General features: G+C 47.0%; 11 non-coding genes across 11 annotated transcripts; all 11 read left to right on the top strand.

Moving 5' to 3' along the window:
* Nucleotides 1-181: 181 nt before the first annotated feature.
* Trnaf-aaa (transfer RNA phenylalanine (anticodon AAA)) lies at nucleotides 182-254 on the top strand. Its single transcript has one exon. It is a non-coding gene; the product is annotated as a tRNA-Phe (tRNA).
* A 202-nt stretch (nucleotides 255-456) lies between these two features.
* Nucleotides 457-529, top strand: Trnaf-aaa (transfer RNA phenylalanine (anticodon AAA)). Its single transcript has one exon. It is a non-coding gene; the product is annotated as a tRNA-Phe (tRNA).
* Nucleotides 530-734: 205 nt separating this feature from the next.
* On the top strand, nucleotides 735-807 carry Trnaf-gaa (transfer RNA phenylalanine (anticodon GAA)). Its single transcript has one exon. It is a non-coding gene; the product is annotated as a tRNA-Phe (tRNA).
* A 205-nt stretch (nucleotides 808-1012) lies between these two features.
* On the top strand, nucleotides 1013-1083 carry Trnaf-gaa (transfer RNA phenylalanine (anticodon GAA)). Its single transcript has one exon. It is a non-coding gene; the product is annotated as a tRNA-Phe (tRNA).
* Nucleotides 1084-1288: 205 nt separating this feature from the next.
* Trnaf-gaa (transfer RNA phenylalanine (anticodon GAA)) lies at nucleotides 1289-1361 on the top strand. Its single transcript has one exon. It is a non-coding gene; the product is annotated as a tRNA-Phe (tRNA).
* Nucleotides 1362-6701: 5340 nt separating this feature from the next.
* Nucleotides 6702-6774, top strand: Trnaf-gaa (transfer RNA phenylalanine (anticodon GAA)). Its single transcript has one exon. It is a non-coding gene; the product is annotated as a tRNA-Phe (tRNA).
* Nucleotides 6775-6979: 205 nt separating this feature from the next.
* Nucleotides 6980-7052, top strand: Trnaf-gaa (transfer RNA phenylalanine (anticodon GAA)). The gene has a single exon. It is a non-coding gene; the product is annotated as a tRNA-Phe (tRNA).
* Nucleotides 7053-7257: 205 nt separating this feature from the next.
* On the top strand, nucleotides 7258-7330 carry Trnaf-gaa (transfer RNA phenylalanine (anticodon GAA)). The gene has a single exon. It is a non-coding gene; the product is annotated as a tRNA-Phe (tRNA).
* A 205-nt stretch (nucleotides 7331-7535) lies between these two features.
* Nucleotides 7536-7608, top strand: Trnaf-gaa (transfer RNA phenylalanine (anticodon GAA)). Its single transcript has one exon. It is a non-coding gene; the product is annotated as a tRNA-Phe (tRNA).
* A 205-nt stretch (nucleotides 7609-7813) lies between these two features.
* On the top strand, nucleotides 7814-7886 carry Trnaf-gaa (transfer RNA phenylalanine (anticodon GAA)). The gene has a single exon. It is a non-coding gene; the product is annotated as a tRNA-Phe (tRNA).
* A 205-nt stretch (nucleotides 7887-8091) lies between these two features.
* On the top strand, nucleotides 8092-8164 carry Trnaf-gaa (transfer RNA phenylalanine (anticodon GAA)). The gene has a single exon. It is a non-coding gene; the product is annotated as a tRNA-Phe (tRNA).
* Nucleotides 8165-20268: the final 12104 nt, after the last annotated feature.

Here is a 20268-nt window from a genome sequence, read left to right as displayed (position 1 = left end):
AAAATGTTACACAGAAGAGAACGACGTTGGTGCAAAGGCCTTGTGATACTCGTGCGAACCTCCTACTTGTGCATGCTCCGATTTGAACTCACGGCAAAGAGAACTGTTAAGATCAACAACTGGTGCGTGCGATCACAATTTGTTTTTCTAGGGATAATGTCGAAGAAGCTCCGAACATCGAGCCGAAATAACTCGGTTGGGAGAGCGTTAGACTAAAGATCTAAAGGTCCCTGGTTCGATCCCGGGTTTCGGCATTGGCTGTGATTGTATTTTGTGCCAAAATGTTACATAGAAGAGAATGACGTTGGTGCAAGGGCGTCGCAATCCTCAAGCGAACCTCCTACTTGTGCATGCCCCGGTTTGAACACCCGGCACAGAGAACAGATAAAATCAACTCGTGCGTGGGATAACAATTGCTTTTCCTAGTGATAATGTCGAGGAAACTCCATACAACGAGCCGAAATAGCTCGGTTGGGAGAGCGTTAGACTAAAGATCTAAAGGTCCCTGGTTCGATCCCGGGTTTCGGCATTGGCTGTGATTCTATTTTGTCCCCAAATGTTACACAGAAGAGAACGACGTTGGTGCAACGGCCTCGTGATACTCGTGCGAACCTCCTACTTGTGCATGCTCCGGTTTGAACACACGGCACAGAGAACAGATAAAATCAACAACTGGTGCGTGGGATAACAATTTCTTTTTCTAGGGATAATGTCGAGGAAGCTCTGAACAACGAGCCGAAATAGCTCAGTTGGGAGAGCGTTAGACTGAAGATCTAAAGGTCCCTGGTTCGATCCCGGGTTTGGGCATTGGCTGTGATTCTATTTTGTCCCCAAATGTTACACAGAAGAGAACGACGTTGGTGCAACGGCCTCGTGATACTCGTGCGAACCTCCTACTTGTGCATGCTCCGGTTTGAACACACGGCACAGAGAACAGATAAAATCAACAACTGGTGCGTGGGATAACAATTTCTTTTTCTAGGGATAATGTCGAGGAAGCTCCGAACAACGAGCCGAAATATCTCAGTTGGGAGAGCGTTAGACTGAAGATCTAAAGGTCCCTGGTTCGATCCCGGTTCGGCATTGGCTGTGATTCTATTTTGTTCCCAAATGTTACACAGAAGAGAACGACGTTGGTGCAAGGGCCTCGTGATACTCATGCGAACCTCCTACTTGTGCATGCTCCGGTCTGAACACACGGCACAGAGAACAGATAAGATCAACAACTGGTGCGTGCGATAACAATTCCTTTTTCTAGGGATAATGTCGAGGAAGCTCCGAACAACGAGACGAAATAGCTCAGTTGGGTGAGCGTTAGACTGAAGATCTAAAGGTCCCTGGTTCGATCCCGGGTTTCGGCATTGGCTGTGATTTTATTTTGTCCCCAAATGTTACACAGAAGAGAACGACGTTGGTGCAACGGCCTCGTGATACTCGTGCGAACCTCCTACTTGTGCATGCTCCGGTTTGAACACACGGTACAGAGAACAGATAAAATCAACAACTGGTGCGTGCGATAACAATTCCTTTTTCTAGGGATAATGTCGAGGAAGCTCCGAACAACGAGCCGAAATAGCTCAGTTGGGAGAGCGTTAGACTGAAGATTCTACTTCCGGCTGCGAACGAGTTCGGACGTGGTATCATGAGCTCGGTTAAAGCGGTAAACAAGGCTAACCCTAGCCTGGATACAGAAGGATCTTCTGCTTCAAGTGTGCCTCAGGATTACAGAATTGTGCTTCCTGTACTACCGAAGGATTCTCTTGGATGCAATGCCATCATTATGCATGCGGATATTACCGGTAGGCCCTATCGAATTGAAGACTTTAAGCCTGCTTTAAAGAGCTTTGGCAATCCTCAAGATATCACGCAGTTCGGCGCGTACCTAATGAATCATGTCTGGCTGTTAACGACTAGCACGCAGGATGCAAAGGACAGGATACTCCGACATAAGGAGTGTGTGGTAAAAGGAAAGAGGTGCCTACTACTTGACCCGTCCCAAAGGGAACTGACAGTGAAAGTCTTCTGGATACCCTATCATGTGAGCGACTCCCAACTTCAGCTGGCATTCCAGGGCTTCGGCAAGGTATCTGATGTGCAGCGCGAGAGATGGCGCGACGACACTTTCGGGCATGTAGAAACAACAACGAGAGTTGTCAAGCTTAGGTTACATGATGACGTCTCTGCCGAGAGGATTCCACATCTCATGAAAGTGGGTGGAAGCCAAGTTCTCGTGTCTGTTCCCGGGAGGCCAAGATTATGTCTCCGGTGTAGAGAAGTCGGCCACATTAGGCAGTACTGCAAAACCCCGAGGTGCACTACCTGTCGTCGTTTTGGACACCTCGCAGAAAATTGTATTCGATCCTACGCACAGATGACGCGCCCGGTCCAGGAGGACAATGCCGACGTCGTCATGGACCAGGAGGAAACGGCTAACGCAATGAACATCCCTTCAGGGCCCACCAACGCTAGCGACGATGCTATTTTAAGTGCCCCGGCTGGCGTAGCAACGCCCGATGCGCCCGTGACCCCTTTAGAACACCAGTCACAACCTACCGATCCCAACTGCAACGCTGAACCCAGCAACAGAAAGGAACCCCCTACTAATCATGGTGCTAACCTGGACACTTTAAGCCGGCGCCCTGACACAACGGAGTCCGAGTTGTCAGAGATGGAGGGCGATCCGAATAACACCCCTTTGGAATCGGATAATAGGCAGCGGCCTAGTTTTAGAACCAAACGCAAGAAATGGGCAGTGCCCAATATTCCGTACGACACTCGAGATAAGGGCAGTCACCTTACTAGAGACCCAAAAGCTGCCTCACCATGAAGATTACAGTTGCTACTTTCAACGTCAGAAGTCTATGAGCAGGAAAAGGAAGCAATACCTTCTGGACATGTTATTAGCGAAAAACATCGATATCTTGTTTGTGCAAGAGACTAAGATTGATACCGACGGAAATGAGGAGGATCTCGTTCAGTTCTTCAAACAGTCTTATCAGGTTTTTCATTCTCAAGCTATACAGGGAAGCCCGGGCACAGCGGTGTTTGTGAAACGATCCATGAAGATTAAGGTCGTTCCAGATATCGGCCATGACTGCCAAGGTCGCATCAGCTTCGTTGATTGCCTAATCCAAGGGGAACTATTACGCGTGATCTCAGTATATGCACCGAATGGAGCATGTGAAAGGAAAGACTTCTTTATCTTTTTGCGGGAATTTGTGAATGTCCCGGGCAAAGTTCTGCTAGCGGGAGATTTTAACTGTGTTTTGTCGTCTGCTGATAAAACTTCACACACATCGTGGAAGGACGCCGGATCAACGGAACTGAGCAAGTTATTGTACGAGAACAACCTAGTTGATGCAGCAAATGGTATACGGAACAACACCTTCCGTTTCACGCACTGGCAAGGAAGCTCGCATGCACGACTGGACCGGCTATATCTGTCTGCGGAGATCGATGTCACCGGTAGCCGATATGTCGTCGAACCCTCCAGCTATTCAGATCACGGCATGGTGCTTCTGACTTTTGCTGTGACACCTGAGAGAACCACGCAGTCACCAAGGAGCACTCCTTGGAAGTTCAACGAAGCATTGCTGGAGGACGAAGGTTTTTGGTCTCAGGTGTCAGAGCTGTTGAACGACTATGTTGTTGCAGGAAAGATTGACACTGTTTCATGGGAGCTCTTCAAGTGCCGTTTGAGGGCTGCCGCAATCAGCGTTGGACAACTGCAGAGGCAGAGAGCGAAGTACCAGAAGAAATGCCTGGTGGACACATTGAAGCTTCTAATTCGGGAAGAAGAACGTGCACCCGGCCTATTTATAAAAGACATTCGGCATTGTAAAGATGAACTGCGGACCTTGTTGAACAGGGAGTACGCAGGAGCCGTTATACGCAGCAGAGTTCAACTAATTGAGAGAGAGGAACGACCTGCTAAAGTTTTTGCGACATTGGAGAGGAAACACTTTTCGACGAACGCCATCACAGCAGTACAGACTGGTAACGGCATAGTACGTGACAGCAAAGGAATTGAAGAAGCTTTTGTTAAAGTGTACAAAGATTTGTTAGCGCCTTCGTCAAACCCAGTGAATGAACTGAACACACGCCTATTCGCACAAGTTCCTAAGGTTCCGGATGAAGTTAAAGATAGATTGCAGGAAGAAATCAGTGTTGAAGAAGTACTCTGGGCCATCAAAAAGCTGCCAGCTAGGAAATCCCCGGGGCCTGATGGCATTGGGACAGCCTTCTATAAGCTGTTCAGCGAGCGTCTAGCACCCATCCTGAAAATCGTTTTCGATGACATCTACAAAAGGAAGCTCCTCCCTCCTTCAATGAGGCAAGCCCATGTAGTCCTTATCAGGAAGAAAAAGAAGGCGTGTGAAGCTACCGATGTCAGCGACTTCCGACCGATCAGTCTGCTGTCCACTGAATACAAGGTTCTTGCTGAGATCTTGGCAAGACGCCTGGAGATAGGACTGTCTTCCGTAGTCGGGACGCATCAACCTTATGGTTTTAAAGGCCGCTCACTAGTAACGAATCTTCACCTGATGCGCACAGTATGTGAAGTAGCAAACGCACTCCAAAAGGCGCTAGCGGTACTTCAGATCGATCTCAGTCGCGCGTTTGACAGAGTACAACATGGCTTTCTTTTTGCACTCCTCAAGTGGTGTGATGTGGGCGACTATATGGAGGGCTGGATAAAAACGTGCTACAGAGAGCTAACGGCTACACTACTCATCAACGGCAACCCGAGCGCGCCTATCCCCGTGAAGCAGTCAGTACGGCAAGGTTGTCCCCTGTCTCCTATTCTGTTTGCGCTGTACTTAGAGCCGCTATGCAGGAACCTCATGGTCGACAAGAGGATCAAAGGCCTTGAAACGCACGGGGGTAACTTGAGCGTTCTCTCCTATGCGGACGATATAGCGGTCATCTTCTCTGCGAGGGATCAGGTCGAACTCATTCTCGAGCACGTCGCTACCTTCTGTGAAGTGTCCGGCGCCAGCATTAACCTAGAGAAAACCTCTGGAGCCTGGCTAGGGCCCTGGGATACAGCGCCTGAGCACTTCTCTGGAATCACATGGGACAAGACGATCAAGAGGTATCTCGGCATCACCTTCGATCCCACGACGCCTCTGACTGAACAGTGGAGTCCACATATCAACCATCTTCGAGCTCCGCTCCTGAAGTGGGCTGGAAGGAACACGTCTTTCTTAACGAGATCGTTCATCTGCAATACTGCAGTCTATCCAGTGTTCTTCTACCATGCCCAGGTCACACCGTGTCCAGCATCATGTGCGCACCGCGTGCATAGGATCTTCGCTGTCTTCATCTGGAACTCGCCAATGGAAAGGATGAGAAGAACTAACATATTCCACTCCATACAAGGGGGTGGATTTGGATTGGTCAACGTAGCTGTCAAGCTTTTAGTCCATCGTTTTCTCTACTTTCGGAAAAAGAAGCACGGTGTCCTGCAGTGGGCTTTTCAGACGCTTGGCTGTGTCTTCACACCCGCATTCACAGTGACGACGGCGAACCCTCCGAAGCGTAAGATGGGTCTCGCTTTCTACAGGGAAGTAGCTCAGTCTGTTAACTTCTTGAAGGATATGTTCTCCTGGGAGTATCTAATCTCGGTTAAGCGTCAGAAGTTGTACTGGGATATGATCAACAGTTTGTTTCCTGCACCGTTGTATCGAAGCAACTATCCAGGGAGAGAGCAAGATATGGTCCTTAAGAATGTGAAGAAACTGCCAGTATCCACAGGTACCCAGAGGTTTTTTACATTATTTCACACTGAGACCCTGCCGGTCAAGTCATGGCTGATAAAGAAGGGCTTCACGGTTCCGTGGTCCAACAAATGCGACATGTGTTTCGCGGCGGATGAGGATCTGCCTCACACTTTCCTGGGATGCAGAAATGCTGTACAGTTTTGGGGCTTTCTGCGTACAACTTTTGGTATCGAGGAGGAACTCACGTGGATTCGTCTGAAGTTCCTTGAAGTTGCAACGGAGTGCAGCGTCGGCCTAAGCCTTCTGTGCCTCCTTGGCCTGCACGTACTGTGGATTCATCGCATGGACATTGCAAATGGCAGGTCTCATCCGCGAATTCCGCTCGTCCTGCTCGTAACTAAGATCAACTGGTCTGTGAGTGTATTACAGGAGCGCGGCGTCGGCGACGACGACCTCCTACGCAGTGTAATCAACTTGCGCGATACATTGTGCAACTCATTCCCAGAAGAGCTGAGAGTGTTCCTCCGCCCCGTCGATTTTAGTAGCAGAGACTCTTGCATACAGCTCATGGCTCCTTATTAAGTTGAGGACTTCTTGATAACTTTCCTGTGACAGTCATCTGGAGTGACCACAAGGACTGCTCTTTGTGAGGTGTTTTTAAGTGTACGACGCCAAAGAGATGGTGTCGTGTTGAAAATTTTAATGTAATAATAAAAAAAAAGAGCGTTAGACTGAAGATCTAAAGGTCCCTGGTTCGATCCCGGGTTTCGGCATTGGCTGTGATTCCATCTTGTCCCAAAATGTTACACAGAAGAGAACGACGTTGGTGCAACGGCCTCGTGATACTCGTGCGAACCTCCTACTTGTGCATGCTCCGGTCTGAACACACGGCACAGAGAACAGATAAAATCAACAACTGGTGCGTGCGATAACAATTCCTTTTTCTAGGGATAATGTCGAGGAAGCTCCGAACAACGAGCCGAAATAGCTCAGTTGGGAGAGCGTTAGACTGAAGATCTAAAGGTCCCTGGTTCGATCCCGGGTTTCGGCATTGGCTGTGATTCTATTTTGTCCCCAAATGTTACACAGAAGAGAACGACGTTGGTGCAACGGTCTCGTGATACTCGTGCGAACCTCCTACTTGTGCATGCTCCGGTTTGAACACACGGCACAGAGAACAGATAAAATCAACAACTGGTGCGTGGGATAACAATTTCTTTTTTTAGGGATAATGTCGAGGAAGATCCGAACAACGAGCCGAAATAGCTCAGTTGGGAGAGCGTTAGACTGAAGATCTAAAGGTCCCTGGTTCGATCCCGGGTTTCGGCATTGGCTGTGATTCTATTTTGTCCCCAAATGTTACACAGAAGAGAACGACGTTGGTGCAACGGCCTCGTGATACTCGTGCGAACCTCCTACTTGTGCATGCTCCGGTTTGAACACACGGCACAGAGAACAGATAAAATCAACAACTGGTGCGTGGGGTAACAATTTCTTTTTTTAGGGATAATGTCGAGGAAGCTCCGAACAACGAGCCGAAATAGCTCAGTTGGGAGAGCGTTAGACTGAAGATCTAAAGGTCCCTGGTTCGATCGCGGGTTTCGGCATTGGCTGTGATTCTATTTTGTCCCCAAATGTTACACAGAAGAGAACGACGTTGGTGCAACGGCCTCGTGATACTCGTGCGAACCTCCTACTTGTGCATGCTCCGGTTTGAACACACGGTACAGAGAACAGATAAAATCAACAACTGGTGCGTGGGATAACAATTTCTTTTTTTAGGGATAATGTCGAGGAAGCTCCGAACAACGAGCCGAAATAACTCAGTTGGGAGAGCGTTAGACTGAAGATCTAAAGGTCCCTGGTTCGATCCCGGGTTTCGGCATTGGCTGTGATTCTATTTTGTCCCCAAATGTTACACAGAAGAGAACGACGTTGGTGCAACGGCCTCGTGATACTCGTGCGAACCTCCTACTTGTGCATGATCCGGTTTGAACACACGGCACAGAGAACAGATAAAATCAACAACTGGTGCGTGGGATAACAATTTCTTTTTTTAGGGATAATGTCGAGGAAGCTCCGAACAGCGAGCCGAAATAGCTCAGTTGGGAAGGCGTTAGACTGAAGATCTAAAGGTCCCTGGTTCGATCCCGGGTTTCGGCATTGGCTGTGATTCTATTTTGTCCCCAAATGTTACGCAGGAGAGAACGACGTTGGTGCAACGGCCTTGTGATACTCGTGCGAACCTCCTACTTGTGCATGCTCCGGTTTGAACACACGGCACAGAGAACAGATAAAATCAACAACTGGTGCGTGGGATAACAATTTTTTTTTCTAGGGATAATGTCGAGGAAGCTCCGAACAACGAGCCGAAATAACTCAGTTGGGAGAGCGTTAGACTGAAGATCTAAAGGTCCCTGGTTCGATCCCGGGTTTCGGCATTGGCTGTGATTCTATTTTGTCCCCAAATGTTACACAGAAGAGAACGACGTTGGTGCAACGGCCTCGTGATACTCGTGCGAACCTCCTACTTGTGCATGCTAGCCGGGATGGGAATGGTGTCAACTGCAACGACGGCTATCCAGTGATTCTGCCTACCTTGCCAACCGGTGAAATTGGAGAGAACACTATTGTTTTTCACGTAGATGTGTCAGGACGGCCTTATCGGCGCGACGATTTCAAGGAAGTGCTCAAAAGTATTCTGGATCCAGGAGATATTGCAGCTTTTGGTGCCTATCAAACGAATCACGTTTGGATGCTAACCACGCGGTCTGCTGAGGAGGAGCGGAGGGTTGTAAGCCTTTCTGAGTGTAAAGTTAAAGGTAAGCACTGCCTACTCATGGACACTCGTCTGAGAAGTATTTCCGTTCGAATACACTGGGTGCCGTACCATGTGTACGATGAAGCGGTCCAGAGAGTATTCAGCCTTTATGGCAGTGTGCAAGGAATGCAGAGAGGGTATGGAAGGATGACTTCTTCAAGGGCGTCGAAACAATGACGAGGAGGTTTCAGCTGACGCTAAAAGAAGGGACTACTACGGAGAGCATTCCACATGTTTTAAAAATCATGTCAAACTCAGTGCTTGTCTCGATACCGGGTCGCCCGCCTCTCTGTTTGCGCTGTAAACAAGTTGGACACGTGCGTCAACAATGCAGGGCGCCGAGATGCTCCGAATGCCGCAGGTACGGACACGATAGTGATAACTGTGTACGCACGTACGCGGAAAGGAGAAAAGGCGGACGCCATGATAACGATGGCGATTTTATTATGGAAGAAGAGGAAATGAGTGCAACGTTGGATGAACAAGCAAGATTGACAGAAAAACTGAAGGTGTCACAGAAACCAAGGAAGTTGTGCTGGGTGATGCTTCACAACAGAGCGACACGACAAACCAGTTATGCAAGGAAGGGGGAATCACAAGTGAAGGAACCGTAGCAGCACAATGTACTGAAAGTCGAGTGCAATAGGGGTGGACAGTATGTGTCTTATCAATGTTCTTTAGTTTCACGAGCCTGTTCAAGGCCTTCCACCTACCCGTCCACCCCTATTGCCCCCGACTTTCAGTACATTGTGCTGCTTGGGAAGCAAAGACGTTCCAAGGGAAGTAGCATCTGGAGCAGAAGGAACCCTTAAAGGTCAGCGACGCCGATTTCCCGATGTGTTGTGATATTCAGAACGAGCATATCCAACTGCCCCCGAAACGCATCTTCGTTTCTCCATTTTGTCTTCCTATTACGAAAATTAATTAATCAAAGAAACCAAAACAACCCATGGGCGTAGCCATTTTTGTGACGTAGATGGGATAAACCTGCTCCATCTACGTAGATAGGGAATCGTGCTTCTGATTGGATGAAAGCTGAGGCTTTCTCCGACTTCCCTGGCGGCTTCTCCCGTTTGCGAGGAAATCCAGTTATGGCGGCCGTCGACGATGAGCGTTTCGTCCGAGGTAATCCCGAGAATTATTGAACGATGGAAACAACAACTGCGAACTCACCTCAACAACATTTTCGACTTGAAATTGTGATTATGTGCTCGAGAACTTCGCAGTTCAACCGTTCAGCTGCATTCATGTCGACCCGTTTGCTGCTTTTACTGCAAGTGCAGGAATGGGAGCGATTGAGCAACAACGTGAGACTTGGTGGTCGTATGAGCATATACCTGCAAGAGGACAGGTCTTCAAAGAAAGAAGACCGTATTTCTGCCCGTGTGCACATCGTGCGATTGCCAGGCTTGTTACACGAGATACATATATTGTGCAGCATCATAGCATGACCGCAATGAACGACGTAGGAATGTATCGTAACTATTCGAACTGCATTCGTTCAACCATTCGTCGGTTATATGAAAGTGGTCATTAGAGTTGTGCCGCACAAAAAGTATTGGATGTAGGTTTGTAGTGGGTTGTTTATCTCGTAGAGCGCATCGCGGCATGTAGATCGAGAGCCCTTATACGTAGTTTTTGCATGTTTACTTGAGTGCGCATTGCTCTATACCACACAGGCCATATTTCATTCATAATAGTTTTGCGAATAAACACGTACGGGTCGATCTCATAGTGCTTTTCAGTTAGGCATAGTGTCTTCAAATCAGGGTATATGTATCCTGTTTGCGGGGCCGAACAGATGTTATTAAGGGTAGTGCAACATTACCCACTTCTTGAACCATGCTAACATTGCCAGAATAAGGAACATTACACTGCGCTGTGTATTCCACACTCAGTTGTCTCGCGACGTAACCCCCCCCCCCCCCCCCCCATTTATTATATTGTATACTCCACATGTTCAACCAGGCAGCACTTCCCATACCCGAATTTTTTTTTTTTGAACATGTGTTTAAATTGCTCAACTGCCACTCAAGTAACTTTGCCACGAAGTGTCAGTGACAAGGTGAAGTGTCAGTGACAAAAGGTATATGTACTTTATCACAAATTTAATAACCTTGGTGGAAATGGTTGATGCTGTCCTCTGCCTTGTACGGTGCACTTCGTAGCAAAATACGCAGAGTCCAGATGTTTTCTTTGTCCACAAATGCCCTGCCAAAGCTGAAATGCCCTTATCAAAATGGGGAAGCCTGGGCTTGCTTGTCTAGAGAAATAAATATGAAACTGCAGCGCTCAACGTAAATAACTGCATGCTCAGCAACTAAGGTTGGTGATGGCGAAGACCTAATATTTCGAGGTTAAAAGGAACAAAGGAGAAAAGACCACTGCGGCGTATTAATGTTGTTTCAAAAGTATAACACCACAAAATTTGTGAGAGTCAGTTGGTGCATTTAGTTATGTTGGTCACCTCCTGCACCAATTTTTAATAAGGTTCAATTCAAGGACCAGGGCCTAAGCCTGACCTATGATCTAATAATAATAATAGTATCTACCTATGACCTATATGGACCTTCAACACTAGTTTGGTCTAGGTTTCACATGTGGCTTCTAGTGAAATTCGAGGCTGCTCTGTAGAGCTGACAGGAGACTTGGAGAGTAGCGAATTTTTTTATTTATATTTCCCAAAGAACATGTAAAAAACGTAAAAATATAAATACACTTTGTTTTAGCTATGTGCATGTTACCAGATTACAGGTGACCGATGACACACAATGGGCGTCAAGGGTGAGAACACAAGAGACCACACTACCACTGCAGGCACTATCCTGAAATTCTAAGTCACCATTTGTCAGAAAGCAATGACCACGCACAGCCTAAGGATCATATTGAGCTCTTTCCATTATTCTTTTTATTGACAGCATGTTGGCTGCCATCCAGTTTATGAAAGTGACCTTCATCGTTGAAAGAACGGTTCAACAGTAAGCGAGCTTGTGATAGTGAGCATGATGGCGAGACCTGAAGAGGAGATACAAGAAGGGACATACACACACTATGTTGAGACATTGTGTATGTCGCTTCCTATCCCTCGTCTCAGGGTTTTTCGCTATGGACCTTCATGATGTTTCCTTCCGGAAACTTGACATATTTTTATGTAGAATTGTGAAGGTACAGCCAGGCGCTGTTAGCAAATCACACAGTACTTTTCTTGAAACAAGAATCCATAGAAGGTACACAATCATCTTCAGCATTGCACACATCTATGGGACATATTAATCACTTTGGAATGTCACAGACATGTCATGGAGGCCGGCACATGATTAGTGGTGTTGAACAGACAACTATTTGTCATATTATAGGCACAAAAACAGTTTTGGCACCTGCATGTTGAGACAGATGTATCTCTACATGCTTTTCCATGACACAAATATACGAAGCAACAAATGTACTCTCTACTTTATTATGGTTATTAGTCAACACTGCCAAGAATGTGGGAACACAGTCTTCTACCACCTACACTCTTCAAAATTACCTTCACACACGACACATTGCAGGTCAACGAGACTCCAGAATGATGTCTCTCCAGAATGATGTCCTCCTCCGCATTGGCTGAAAACATTTTTCAACTACTTTGCATAAGGGGAAGTTAGTACAAGAAAAGCACACATTCCTTTTTTGAGCAAATCAGTATTCAGAGCGTTACCATACTGTGGTGGGCCTGCAGTGCATTACGTGGTACAGCACACACTGTAAAAAGTTTCACCGTAGAACATGTCCCCCATTCTAATGACAGTCTTCTCCAGTTTTTCAAACTGCCATTTTCCGCAGTACTTTATGGTATGACACAGTATTTCTAAATCTTTACTGTAGTTTACCGGTTGTAGCAGAAAAAGATACCGCTGTTTCCGATCACAGGACGCAAGCCATGAATGCTATACGGCAACAGTACATGCTGCTGTCTAGCAGTTGTTCGTGTTTGGACGTGTTATGGTGCATGCAGCGCAAATTCCATGGTTAAAAATGCAAACGTGAACAACTGCTAGATTACATGATGTAGGATGCTGTATAGCATTTATGACCCGTGTGCTGTGATCGAAAACAATAATACGTGCTTTTGCTCATGCTGCCCAGCACAGGCGAAATGAGCCACATGTGAGGATAACAACATGAAACTCGAGGGGCGGGGGAAAAGGCGTGGCTTTACGATGTCTGTGTCAATTGTTTCATGTCGTCATTGCGTACCAGTTCGCCTGTACCTGAGAATAGGTTTGATGCATTGTACACGCACCTTAGACATGTGGTGTGTGGTGTGTTGTGATAGTAATGCCACTGCCAATTGAAAAATAATGCTCCAGGTGGATTGTTTCGGTACAATCTTGAACTAAGCATACGAAAGGGTAGGGCATCTCCGTGACAGGTTTACCTGGAAGTAAGAATGTAAATGTAAGCTGAAGTCGTTGAATAATTAACATTATCAATATACTGCTGCAGATCATACCAACAATAGCACACAAGATGCCCCGATATGTTCTGCAGGAATGTCTCTGTACTCATAATATTAGTACAGCAGCTACAGAAAGGCATAAAACAAGTTTTTGTACACATATGATACCACTTGAATGCAACACAAGCTTCTGCTGCATTGCCAGAACACAACAGCGGACAGATTTACCTTACTTCACCTGAGAAAAAGAATGTGCTGTTGCACACATGATGCTGTTTGAATGTAATCCTGAAACGTCCCGAAAAACATAATTCATGACCGAAACACATCAACTGGAAGATTTCGATTTACCTTACTCAAAACTGGGAAAAGGTATGTGCTATTGCACACATGAAACTGCTTGAACTGCCCTTGAGCGCTTCGGAAGAACACCTTATTTGTGACCAAAATACAACAGCTGAGCCAACATTTTAATTTATACCTTACTCAAAATACACAAGATGTGCTGCCGTGCATATGATACGATGATACTGCTTAAATGTACTCTGGAAGCGCTGGAGTAAGGACACAAACACCTCAGGCATGGTTGCTCTAAGCTAGCGAGCAACAGCAAGGGTATACGAATAAAAGAAATCGAGCACAAGTGATGCAATGCACTTGATTCATCAGAAAATGAAATGTCTCAGTACCAGGCGTCACTGTTCCGTCAACAAAAACCGATGAACTTTGAAGGGGCGTCTGGTTGGCACTGGTGACAGCCTTCAGCTTGAAACCCCGATGGTGGTAGCTGAGACGTGGAGTGCAAGCTTTCCGGTGGTGCCAGAATGCCTGCGAAATCATTTAACAAATAAGGCAATTCCAAATCTGTACTGAGAATACACCCGCTGGGGCCTAATCTCTAAAGGATGAAGCAGTAACTGACAGATAGCGTATTTTTCTTTTCTATGTGATGGCATTTGCACCGCATGACTGACTTGTCCAACATTACGCGTCTTACCTTTATCTGCTGCCTAATCCTGCCCCTGCAATCTCCTGCTGCAGATAAGGTTGGCACAGCATCCCGGACGAGACATCTTGGGCTTCTTGTGAGACAAGTTGCGCATTGCTTCCGTAACATTCGTATGAGCCAAATGAACAGATCAAATCGCTGCTTTCGAAGGTGGCACCCAGTCGGAGTTGTAACCGGAAAGTTGTGGTTTGAAACATTGGAACAGCATGCTGAAGTGTGGAAGTGTTCTTGCAGACGGGAGCAAAACGCTCACGCATGCTCGGCACGCAGCACAGAACACGAAACACACCAGGAAGTCTGTACTGGCCTAGCAAATGCTTTGCAGTCGAAGGAAGCAAAACTCACGTTCCTCATGGGTTCAGTGAAGTCCAGAAATATACTGGCTCCCTAATAGCGAACTGTTTATCACTTCCCCAATGTCAATCTGCGCAGCAGACGGCTCGGCAGAAGAAACTGGCCGGCTTGGCGGAAGAAACCACGCCAAAAATCATGCCAAGCCGGAGCACGGGCAGACCACAAATGTGTCGTCGACACAGGGTTTGCGGGCCACGAGGCGGAATGTCAGTGAAAATAAAAATTCACTTTTTCGAAAAACCGCGAGGAGTTTGGGATAACTATTTTGCACACATAATCAGTGTTCCCTTATGAACACATCATGTCAGTACCATTCCATTCTGTAACACTCGAAAATCGGCGTAGCTGAGCTTTAACGACAGGACGGATGAGCGAGAAGGATGTGGCAACACAACGGGGCCGTCTATGCAGTCCACCGAGGTGAATAGTCCCAGTGAAGGCGCTGTCAGAGATAATGTGGAGCACGTCGCGTCAAGCCCTTGGAAGACGCTGGCGAGCAAGAAATGGAAATATGCCAAGGTTAATGTGCCATACGACACAAGAAACCGAAGTTATTCGCTAGAAACAACTGAAAATGGGAGGAAAAATTAAAGTCGCAACTTTCAACGTCAATAGTTTGGTCAGAAGGGAAAGAAAGTGGAACCGCTTTAATATTCTCAGATCAAAACGTGCTGATATATGCTTCGTACAAGAAACCGAAATATCCAGCAGCGAAGGAGAAATCGACCTTTCAAACTTCTTTATCAGAGAATATCAGGTATTTCACTCTACAGGGTTGGTGCAAGTGCAGGCACTGCGATCCTGATAAGACGTAATTCTGGCATCACAGTTGTCCCAGATATAGGACATGACACGTGCGGAAGAATAAGCGCAGTGGATTGCGTTGTCAATGGCAAGCTCATGCGGGTGATTGCGGTGTATGCGCCTAACGATGCAACTGAAAGGAAGGACTTCTTCTCTTACCTGAAGCAATTCCTGGCGGGCTACAGCCAGCATTGTTGTAGCAGGTGATTTTAATTGCGTCCTGCGGGTCAGTGACACGACGGGCAAGACCCGAATCAACGACGCTAGTACGACAATATTGAAAAACATAGTGTCCGAAAACTACCATACCGACGTCGGGCGTACTGACAGTAGGGATGCAGTCATGTTCACCCACTGGCAGGGTACTTCTCACGCAAGGCTAGATCGCGTCTACGTATCGTCAGAGCTTACCTGGACACAATACAATGTCACCCCGATGCACTTCTCTGATCATGGATTCGTCGAGGTATGCCTTCATGTTGGACACAGAGCTAATAGGAAAAAGAAGAACCTCCCATGGAAGATGAATGCGTCTCTGCTCGATGATGAGAGGTTTCTAGATTGGATACGAGAGGAGCTCCAAGCGCTTCTCGATGAGCCTACTAGAACTGATGCATGCAAATGGGAAACTTTGAAGTTGACTCTGAGGAATACAGCGATAACAGGTAGCGAGGAAATTGCTAGAGTGCGCAGAACAACGTGCGCATCCTTGATGAATACACTTCGCCTGCTGGTGCTAGAAGAAGAAAAACATCCTCGTGTTTTCAAAGAGGACATAAAACAATGTAAGACCGCTCTGGAAAAAATTGAGGAAGTGCGGCTCAAGGGTGCCTTGATTAGAAGTCGGGCCCTCATGATAGAACAGGAAGAGACCCCAACTAAAATATATCAGTCACTGGAAAGGAAAAATGGGGGAAAGAAAATGATCAAGGCCATCCGGAAAGATGGAATTATCTTAAACAATGAAGATGACATAGAAAATCACTTTGTTGACACTTACCAGAAGCTCTTTGCTGCGGACAATGTGGACGATCCGACGGATCATGATACTTTCATTCAAAGATTACCTCGAATCGAAGAGGGTCTGCGAGAGGATATGGAAGAACCTATTACGTCAACCGAGATTGACAAAGCCATTAAAACAATGGGAGGAAATAAAGCGCCAGGTCCAGACGGGATTGGACCAGCGTTTTACAAAAAGTTCAAGACTGAGCTTTCTGTTATCCTCGCAGGGGTATATGCAGATATCCATAGAAGAGGACTATTACCTTTTTCATTGAGGCATTCCCTGACGGTCCTGGTGCCAAAGAAAGGAAGGCTGCAGGAAATAGAAGAAGTCCATCGATACCGCCCTATAAGGTTGCTTTCAACGAAATACAAAATTCTTGCCCGTGTTCTTGCAAGGCGTTTGGAAGCCAGCCTGCAAAAAGTTATAGGGGATCATCAGGTTTATGGGCTCAAGGGGAGAAAGATCGCTTCACACCTTCACCAAATGAGAATCATCTGTGAAAAGCAACTGCAGGCAAAATTCCTGTAGCCGTTCTCCAACTTGATCTGAGCAGAGCTTTTGATCGAGTGTCGCACGCGTTTCTGTTTACAATTTTTGAGTGGTGCAACCCGGGTAAATACATAAGTGAATGGCTGAGGATTTGCTACAAAGATTTATCAACATGCCTGATCGTCAATTGCAGGAGGATCCAAAACAATACCAGTAACAAGATCTGTACTACAGGGCTGCCCGCTCTCGCCAACGCTCTTCTCGCTGTATCTGGAACCGCTCTGCAGATCCATACTAAGCAACCGCAATATTCGAGGGCTGCAGTTGCCTATCGGGAAAGAAGCAGAGCTCCTTGTGTACGCTGACGATGTTACAACTATTGTGGCCAGCAAAGAGCAGATATACGAGGTTGAGAGAGAGGTACACAATTTTTGCGTTGCCGCTGGGGCAGGGCTGAATTGGAATAAGACGGTCGGTTCATGGCTTGGTCCTTGGAAGGAAACACCATCAGACTTCATGGGAGCAGCGTGGTCGACTAACGTTAGCAAGTACCTAGGGGTAGATTTTTCGCTTGATAAGACAGCCGGTGCCGATGGAGAGCGCAATGTCAACAGCTGCGTGGAGACTTAGAGCCGTGGAACGGGAGGGCTCTATCCCTTTTGAACCGTTCATACATGTGCAACACCTCGCTATATCCTGCCATTCTGTATCAGGCGCAAGTGACGGCGTTCGACGGAGCCACAGTGCATAAAATACACCGCCTTCTTGCCACGTTCATCTGGAAATCCGCCATGGAAAGGATGAGGAGAACCAATTTGTTTTATCCTCTCAAGAAAGGAGGTTTTCAATTAGTAAACGTCGCAGTTAAGCTCACTGTGCAGAGATTCGTCATGTTTCGGGGCGGGAAAGTTCACTGTACAACAGCAGCCGTACAGGCACTTGGTGCGCCGTATGTAGAACAGTGAGCCGTGACAAACGCAGACACGCCGAAAAAGCAACGGTGCCTAAGGTACTACAAAGAGGTTGCTGATGCACTGAAATTCTTCACCGAGCGCTTTTCCTGGGAGTACCTAACGTCAGCTAAGGAAAAGACATTATATTGGGACGTCATCAGCTCCCTGTATCCCGTGCCATTGTACAGGCTTCCTTACACAAACAAGCTAGCGTCGAATGCTTTCTCTAGGTTGAGAAAAATGCCTGTAGCCACCTGGGTGAAATATACTTTCGTCAGGTTTCATACCGAAACGCTGCCTTTGAGAACCTGGCTCAGAAAGAAAGGGTTTGACATACAGGACACAATCTGCCGCAGCTGCTACCTGGGAGCGGAAACTCTACAGCATGCGTTCTATGACTGCAGAACCGCTATTCAGTTTCGGGGGGACGGTCGTGAACCTGGGAGGCTCGAGCGAATCACTCGACTGGGAGGCCATAAAGTTTTTGGAATTTTCAGTGCCTGGAGCAGGGTTGCCTCTTGATATATGTGTGACGGCAGGCATATACGCACTTTGGACGTATAGAAAAGACGTTGAGAACTGCACCGAGCAGCCAAGAATTCCTTGGGCAACCTTTATTCACGTCCTTACGTGGGTAGCAGAAGCAACAGAAGCTAAAGGCGTGGAGCAAGAGGAATGCTGGAAGAGTTTCAAACACAGAATCGGTGAACTCCAAACGCCAAAATGGTAGGCGGCGCATCAAATAGTGGTCCGTTGAAACTCCCTATCTGACGTGATTGGAACTCGGTGCTCAATAGGAAACTGTGCCGAAATCCCGGCGCCCTTTTTAAGCGGGGTTTGCAATACCCCTGAGTGCAGAGCGATGTAGTTTTATAATAATAATAATAATAATAAAAGAGATATCTCAGTTGGGAGAGCGTTGGACTGAAGACGTAAAGGTTCCTGGGGGCTTAATCGCTTCATCATCGTTACGGTCGTTACGAGCTAACGAGTGGCGGGAAATTCAACACGACCTACTTAATAACAGAGCGACAACGTCACTTTCCCAAATCCCTATGGGGCGGCTGTCCGCTGAACCTCCTCGCCCTTTCCTCCTCTCACCGGTGAAACGTCCGCTTGGCGCGCTGCCCAAATTCCCTAAAACAGCGGGACGGAGTGACGGAGTGACGACAGGGTGTTCGTATTGACTCGTGTATATATCTTTTCGACGTGTATATTGGTTTGTAATGTACAATATCGACTGCTGTACTCGTTTTGTCGGGGCATACTTAATAGGGATACTGTTTATTTTGTTTTCTCGTGCCATGGTTTGGTATGGCATAAGCATATGCAGTGCGTGACACGAGCGCATCTCGTATTGGTACACAGCACGAGGTACTTGATTTGATACCACGCCGTCCTTGCAAAACAAGTTCCCCCATTCTTGGTCGAGCCTGGGAGGTGCCCGGGTTCGAGTCCCGGAGCCGGCTGTGCTATCTGGATTTTTTCCTGAGCTTTGCATGGTGACTCCTGCTGGACAGCTTGACTGACGATGCAGGATTTCGAGCGATGTTAAATGTCACCTCATTGCTCCTTTAAACTCTTTACGAATGAGGTACTAACCTCCCTGTCCCCCAGTCCTTCCTGCTGTCCTCTCGCAATCTGTCCACATCTGTACGCCGCTCATAGTCACAGTTGCTTCGCGGCGCTAACACGGAATAAAAAAAATAACAAAAACGAATGAGGTAAACAACGAGTAGTTGTTTGAAAACGAATGAGGTGTTTGGAATACATGGCGCGTATGATGCTGGTGGGCCCCAATGGTCCAGTGCACGAAATGAAGCCTCCTTTACATGTTAAATATTGGGAACCTAAATGGAACCTCGAAAATCCCAATATTCACCCGAGGAAATTGCATTCAAAGCTTCGCCCTGCCACAGGCGACGTGCCACTAGCGAACGAATGCAGAGCGCTTTCAGCGGAATGTGTTGCACCCGCTTTTAGACTTCTAGTACATGGGGTCTATGAGGACATGAATAAGTGAAGCCTGCTGTACGTTTTGTCCCGAATTCTTGGGCATGGGGGCGGCGTGAGACAATATGCATACGCTTATACTTCAAGGCAGGGTTGTTAAAGCTACTTTTAAAATGTACCTGAGTTACAGTTACGTACAAATTGTTTTAAGAAGTATCCGAGTTATAATTACAGATGCTCCAAAAATGTACTCTGTATATTTTTATTAACTATTCTCCATTACATCGGTTCAGTTAATTTTCATGCTTTCTCTTCTGCAAATTCTGGGACAGTACAACATCATACAATTATGTATCACCATGTCTAACATTTTCTGCATGCACTCTGACCTACCGGGTACAAAATGCTGCCCTCAAATCCGTGATTGATTATTCGGCTGCCACCGCTTTCCGACGATCCTTATCATCGACGATTCAATTAACGCAGTTGCAGCTGCGAACAGGAGGGTTCCGTGACCGGGCAGACACTGGACCAAGCGAAGTGTGTTTCTTTTTTATATTTTTAAGAGTTGAAGATGGCTGTTTGTCCCACGGTGGATCGTACGTTGTTTTCGAGATAGCCGGTGTGCAGAGCTCAGAGAGAGAAGTCGAGCAGTCCGTGAGCCGGAGCACGGCTTCTCGGGGTCGTGGCCGGAGGGTTTTGGCGGCAATCC

The sequence above is a fragment of the Ornithodoros turicata genome, chromosome 2 (genome assembly GCF_037126465.1).
Source record: "Ornithodoros turicata isolate Travis chromosome 2, ASM3712646v1, whole genome shotgun sequence".
NCBI classification, from domain to species: Eukaryota; Metazoa; Arthropoda; class Arachnida; order Ixodida; family Argasidae; genus Ornithodoros; species Ornithodoros turicata.
The sequence above is the reverse complement of the archived record's forward strand: the minus strand, read 5'-3'. Positions and strand labels throughout refer to the sequence as shown.